A 6,687-nucleotide genomic window follows, 5' to 3' on the forward strand; every position below is an offset into this window, starting at 1 on the left:
CATTGATAAGATAATACAGTTTACAAATAATTTACACACATACAAATATATCATTTATCAAGTTCATAAGTTTTTATCTCTAGCTCTCTACATTGACCATAATACCAGACTAGCTACTATATTTTTGTCCTTAAAAAAAAAATTTTAAAATTAAAAACATGAATTAAATTATATACTGCATAAATGATTGTATCCGTATAATGTTTAAAAACCAAATTATGATATAAAGTCAGATACAAACAAATCTACATGATATTTCAATAATTTTCTTAAATGTGAGATTAAATAAAGGTAACAACAAAAAGTGAGATTTTTTTGACTGTAATAATATAATTTGAATTCTTTCAAAATAGTGTGATCAAAATCATATCCCAACAGTTATCTTTAAAACATTCATAAGTGATATATGTTTTGAGCCAGAAAGGTTTTCATCAGGCATTTTTCCAACCAACTTAATATGAAATCAAGTTATAAATCAAAGTTGAAACACCCAAAGAAAATTTGGAAGACCTCAGAGGTCCATTTATCATAATCCATATCTTTTATTTTCAGGGGTGAGGGAAAAAATCAGGAAGCTGCATTCCGCGAGTGGTTTGGTCACATAGGTGAAGTGCGTTCTCTCTGTTTAAAAGTTCCTTGTTTTGCACTGACTGCTACTGCGTGCCCAAGTCACAGAAGAAAAATCATGACAAAATTGTGCTTTGGAAAAAATGCTTGTGTGATATCTGACACCCCTGATAGAAAGAACATTAAAATGAGTGTTATTAAAGTGAAACAAAACGAAGACCCTGATGTCATTTTTCATGGATTATTAAAGAATTTGATTCACTCTCAGTTTCAAACGGAAGTGATGGATTTTCATTTTCAGCCTTATTACAGACGATATAAACATGTAAAATGGCAAATGGATAACGATCCACAGAAAATTTCAAGTTGAAACTTTATCCAAAGATTTTTTATTCAAACAAGCATCATGGAATTTGTTGTCCCTTTAAGGATTTGAACAAGTTGGGAAATCTCTGTTGGAATCTCAATAAATACAAATATTTATGAATATATTAATTTCTCTTTGACAATGAAGACTACTATGGAATCATTACAATTCGTGGTGGCTCAATTTTCGTGGTATTCGTGAGAAGCCCCTCCCCACGAATTTACATCCTCAACAAAAACAAATTTAGAAAGAGTTTTCTTTGAAACTGAAACTGAAAACCTGTGCATCCACGAAATTACATACCAACGAATAAGCCAAAAACCCACAATCCACGAAAATTGGCTCCCACGAATTTAAATAATTCCACAGTAAATCAATTTCTGATTATGCTAAACAATAAAACACATGATTGATTAAGAATCTTATTTTATTGCACAGTATGAGTTAATGGGCAGTTATGTTGGGAAGAGTGTTTTTACTCTAATTATAAAAAGGAAGAGTTATAGATGCGCATTAAACATTGTGTTATATTGGTCCATCCAGTTTCAAAGACTCACAGAGAAACTTTCATTTTAAACAAGTTTTAAAACATTTCATAACTTGCTCTGAACTTTTGATCTGAAATCCATTTGTGCAGTTCTTCAGCTTTAACTCTAGAAAATATATCACTAAATCCCCTGAAAGCATGGAATTCCCTTCCCTGGATAACATCAAAAACTTCACCATACAGCAGTTCTGTCATCAAAAGATTAAGCTCAGAGTCTCTGTTAACAGTTGGTTTTGAACGTCCCTTTTCCTTACTTGTGAAGTGTCGTAATATATTTTCTTTCAATTCTTCCTGAATTTGAATAGAAAGAGCTATTCTCTGTGCACTGTTGTTGGTTATGTTAGATCCCTGTTCTCTTAATTTCTTCTTAATTTTCTGCACAAGAGTCTCTACCAGATTGTCATTGGGAATATTTTTACCTTTCCCACCATGTGTATTGGCTGTGCAGTTCCATTTATATTCAACTGCTTGTCTTGGACTCAAGATGGCAGTTTCGTATGCTTGCATACGCCACAACCATAAACGGTATTTAGTATGGTGGGCTGCTTCGGCACAAAGCATCTCGAATTTGGCATTTCGGAAAATACGATCACCATCACCGTAATGATAGGCATCTTCTGTGTCTCTGAGCAGCAAAGACAGTTTCGTGAATGAAGCTCGCCATACTGCAACATGATCCACCTTTGAATGCATTGCTGAATTTGTTGTATCCTGGTTTAAAGCAAAGTCCCATTCATGTTCTTTTTCAAGGTGTCTTTTGAAATGACCCTTAGTTTTGTAAGTTTTGTTGCATGTACAGCTGTATCGATTAATCCGAGAGTCGTACATTTCTGCCAACAGTAATTCTTGATCATCCATCTCCGATACTTGATCAGTCATTTGAATGTTGATAAGGCTGTCTATAATATATCTAAATAAATTGCAAGTAACTATCAGGTAATTTTTTTTATAGATAATTTCCATAAAAAAATAACGATACCATGAATCTTTACACTGGATATATGTATCAAAATTTACCTTCGTTTAGTTTTATGTACGTTTTAAACAGCTGTTCACCCAATTATTTGAGCCAAGCATACTGTTCCTCAATGGATGCCAGATGTAAGAAATGAGGAATCTCAACATTAACTGGGACACCATCTAATGAGTCCATTCCAAACATGTGAAGACAATCTCCTAACACAAAGGAATCCAAGCAGTCCTGCACGAAGTTCATATGTGATCTAAAACAAATAATTCCATAAAATATTAAAACTAAATGCGGATATGTATTTCAGGGAAATTACTGGTAATGTCTTTGCAGTTCATTTACCAAAATGAACTTGTTACTCCCTCTGGACCTTGAACATCAACTCTCCTGACAACATTTCTCAACTGGTACAAACTTCCTTGGTCTGCAGCAGACTTTAGGCTGTAAAATTGCTTGTATATGATCTGAAATAAAAAATAAAAATATCCCTTGTCAACAAACTTTAAGAAAGTGTACCGTTTAAATTTTTGTAAATTAATATTAATTAGCTAAAAACTTTAAGTCTTTAATATTGTCCACAGTTTAATTTGTCTTTTAAACTAACAGATCCAAAGTTAAACAGGAAGTACATAAGTGTGAAGGGGGAGATGTTATCATGGATGGGTGGGGTGTAAGTGGTATTGTCGGTAATTTTTAGAGATATATACAGTATGACATCAATTTGTACATTTATCAATTTAAGTTAGAATCAGAAAACCTTTAGAACAACTGAAGTTCATTGCCATAATTATGTAACTGTAATTTAAAGAATAGTCAACAAATCTTGGTAGCATGATTACAAAAAAAACCAAAATAATTTGATAGAAAACTACAATACACTACTATTCTAGATTTCTACATATTAAAGCACATGCTGTAACCTCAAAATGCTGAATGACTGGTTAGTAAAAAATGACTCATTCCAAAATAGAACTCACTCTGAACAATAAAATTTCAGTAAGAAAAGATATTCCAAATGGAGGTCATCGTCTGGTCAACTGGCAACAAAACCAAACAAGGAACTGTAACTGCTGACAAGAAATACCCCAAGGAAGTTCATCGTCCGATGCAAACCCTCGGGTCTGTGTACTACACCAGCCAAACCATTAAAGTCACACTCAGCATTCATCATGGCTAACTGGGCACTGTAGGCTCTCTCGTTGGTCAACACATCACCCCCAAATACAATCTTTTCAATGACCTTCGTTGGGTTTTATTCAGAGTGAGCTACACAGTGTTTATGTATATGTTGTAGGATACTAATCATGTCCTCTGACTTGTTCTCACTTTTGTCAAGCAAATCAATTATTCTGTACTCAGATTTTTTGCACATTTCATCCATATACGGGTGCAGAATACAGTCTGGGATAGAGGCCTGAAATTGCTTCAAACACTTTACATGCTTGCACAGGATCTTTATTATATGATATATCATATCATATCATTTTCTAGGGCTTGGCAATCATCTGTATTTGGTATGAAAACACTATTTGGAACTTTCATTATCACGGCTTTGGGGCACTCATCAGAAAGGTCTGACAGTATTCTCTTACACAACACAAACCAATGAATGCTCTTCCTCTGTCTTTCTTTTGTCATAGAGGTAGGTGATATTGTTAAATCTAGATTGTCTCCAATCACTTCAAATCTTGGGCTAGGAAACTAGAGTGTTTTGGATATGAAATTCAGTGATAAGTTTCGTGTTTTCTTGTTTTCTGCTTGCGCATAACAGGGGTCAGTTTTGGGCTGTACACAAAAAAGAGGACTAACAGCTGGGAATTCTATTGCTAATGTCTTATCTTGTGTTTTCAAAGGCAATGCACTTAATCCTGTAGTAGCTGGGTATTTAGGAATTGAATAACAGTTGGCTTGTACTAAACAATCTTCATATGATCCGGCTACTGAATAAGATGTTGGACAGTGTACAAATGACATACCTGTTTGGTATGGCAAGACCACTGGTGGAATCGTAATCTGATATTTGTCAGATATGATTGTATCTGATTCTGGAAGTGCCTCCAAACTTTTCTTAACTTTCTGTGTCATATATTCCATTTGGCACTGCTTCACATGGTCTTGGACAATGTGTTTAATTTTCTGTCTCTGACTGATTTCAAATTCATTCCTCTTAAGACCCATGGACTGGGGTCCAATACACAATCCCATAATAGAGAGTAATTTAATTACCTATAAAAAAGAAACGTTATAAGCATTATAAATGATGTACAGATGTTTTATTTCCAACAAATGATTTGATTAATCTCAATGATAAAAAAATATACTACAGTTTTTGTATACAGACAGACTTGGATCATTTTAAATCTCGGTGTCAGCTATACGGTACTTAATATTTTTTGAACTGGGTTATAAAATTAAATTCTATTAATATACATACCTCATCGGTTGCTCCCCCGTGATCTAGTATTTGACCTATTACATGATGGATTGAAGACATATGTGTATTTCTGTTTCTTAGCAGCAATGCTACGGCCACTGCAAGTTTGTTTTCAGTTGGCCGATTCATCACACATGCCAAGGTCTCAAGTAAAAGAGGAGCATACAGTTGGCAGTCGTTAATGATACTCTAGAAAGATAATGATTCCAGATTTTTTGGAGAAATGTTACGCAGCACTGATTTATATTTCACTTGACGAAGAGTTTTGCATTGATCTTCAAGTTCTTTTAGAACACACCTCTGCAATCCAGGCTTTAAAGATTCTATAGAGTATAATTTCCTGGAAATACTCGGTCCTTTGTCTCCCCTCACAATTGATTTCACATCTGATTGCCATACTCCATCTTTAATTATTCGTGTTCGGACTTTATGGTCTTGTCTGCCTCTAAATGATAACTAATACAGTAGAAATTAGATTTCAAGTGGTATTAATACTGAAAGCAAAAAATTGCAAAAGGGATTAGTTAATGTGTAAAGGTGTGTAAGTGTACATGAAAAGGTTTCAAAGATAAAACCTTTTGACATTTGTTAGAATATCAGTTTATTATTAATTCATTTTTTTCCAAAATAATTTTCATGAACTTACAATAATACCCGGTAGATGAATTATTTATAGTATGGATTTCAGTGTATTAACAGTTTTCATATAAATGTTCTTCTGAAATATTCAGCCAGTTCACAAATATTTAGTATACTGCCATATCAATAAAAAAAATAATTCTGTCATTGATAATTATTTATACATTATTTTAAAAAGTGAATGGGATTGAGCAGTAGGCTTAGCATTCTTTTAGTCTCTTCCTATATAAAAAAAAATTAGACATTAAAATAAATATAAGTATTGAGTGTTTAAGTGTCAAAATGGTTATCACCACAGACTCTGAATTTTGTCTAATATGTTCTTCTTGATAGAATTATTTTTAATACATGTTCAGATCCATATGTTTTAGTATAAGGGTGTCCACTAAAAGTAAAAATTGACAATCTCATACCTTGGCTTTTCCTGGAGATAAATCAACATTAAGTCTTTTCTTGGTCCCTGAAGGTGGTTTACAAATCCGATGGGGAGAACATATCTTCAGCAAACATTTTTTTGCTTTTCTGGGCGTTGGGGAGTGTAAAATCAATCTCTTTGGGGTGTGAGATCTTTTAGGGGTGTAACGTGCGCCGAACTAGAAATCTAAAATTAGCCCAAAACTTTCCCCAATTCTAAATATAGCGACACTTACAAAAGACACCAGTCATAACGATTAACGTTTACACATTTAATAGATTACATATATATCAAAACACAAACAATAAACAAATACAGAATCAATTAATCTTAACAAAGTTTCACAGATACTCAGCTGATTAAATGGCTACATGACGGTGCAGTTTTACGGGACGGTACGCGCACACGGACGAATCACAGTTCACAGGAAGATCACAGTTAACAGACGGATCACAGTTCACAGAAAGTAAAAGACGGTCCAACAGTCACAGTTATATCTAGATCCCGCACGGCATGGCCGAATTACCGAGGATTCCTCAACGTCTTTCCTCACCGATCCCTGGCGTCTCTCTAACCTGACAGACGACACTACACATCCTGTCGCGCGCTATGACGTCACACATAAACATAAACACAAAACAGCTGATCATCATAACATCTCCCCCCTTAAAGAAAAGTTTGAGTAAACGAAAACTTTTACACATTACAAAGTACACGCAGAAAAAAATGTTACACAATAAAATATCAA

At 34.1% G+C, this 6,687-nt stretch overlaps 1 long non-coding RNA gene across 1 annotated transcript; it reads right to left on the reverse strand.

Moving 5' to 3' along the window:
- Window positions 1-1,394: 1,394 nt before the first annotated feature.
- Window positions 1,395-5,573, reverse strand: LOC136273706 (uncharacterized). Its single transcript, XR_010711930.1, has 5 exons — window positions 4,886-5,573; window positions 4,428-4,677; window positions 2,794-2,915; window positions 2,499-2,704; window positions 1,395-2,391 (listed from the first exon to the last, which is right to left on the reverse strand). It is a non-coding gene; the product is annotated as an uncharacterized lncRNA (long non-coding RNA).
- Between the last annotated feature and the right edge of the window lie 1,114 nt (window positions 5,574-6,687).

Source organism: Magallana gigas, chromosome 3 (genome assembly GCF_963853765.1).
Source record: "Magallana gigas chromosome 3, xbMagGiga1.1, whole genome shotgun sequence".
NCBI classification, from domain to species: domain Eukaryota; kingdom Metazoa; phylum Mollusca; class Bivalvia; order Ostreida; family Ostreidae; genus Magallana; species Magallana gigas.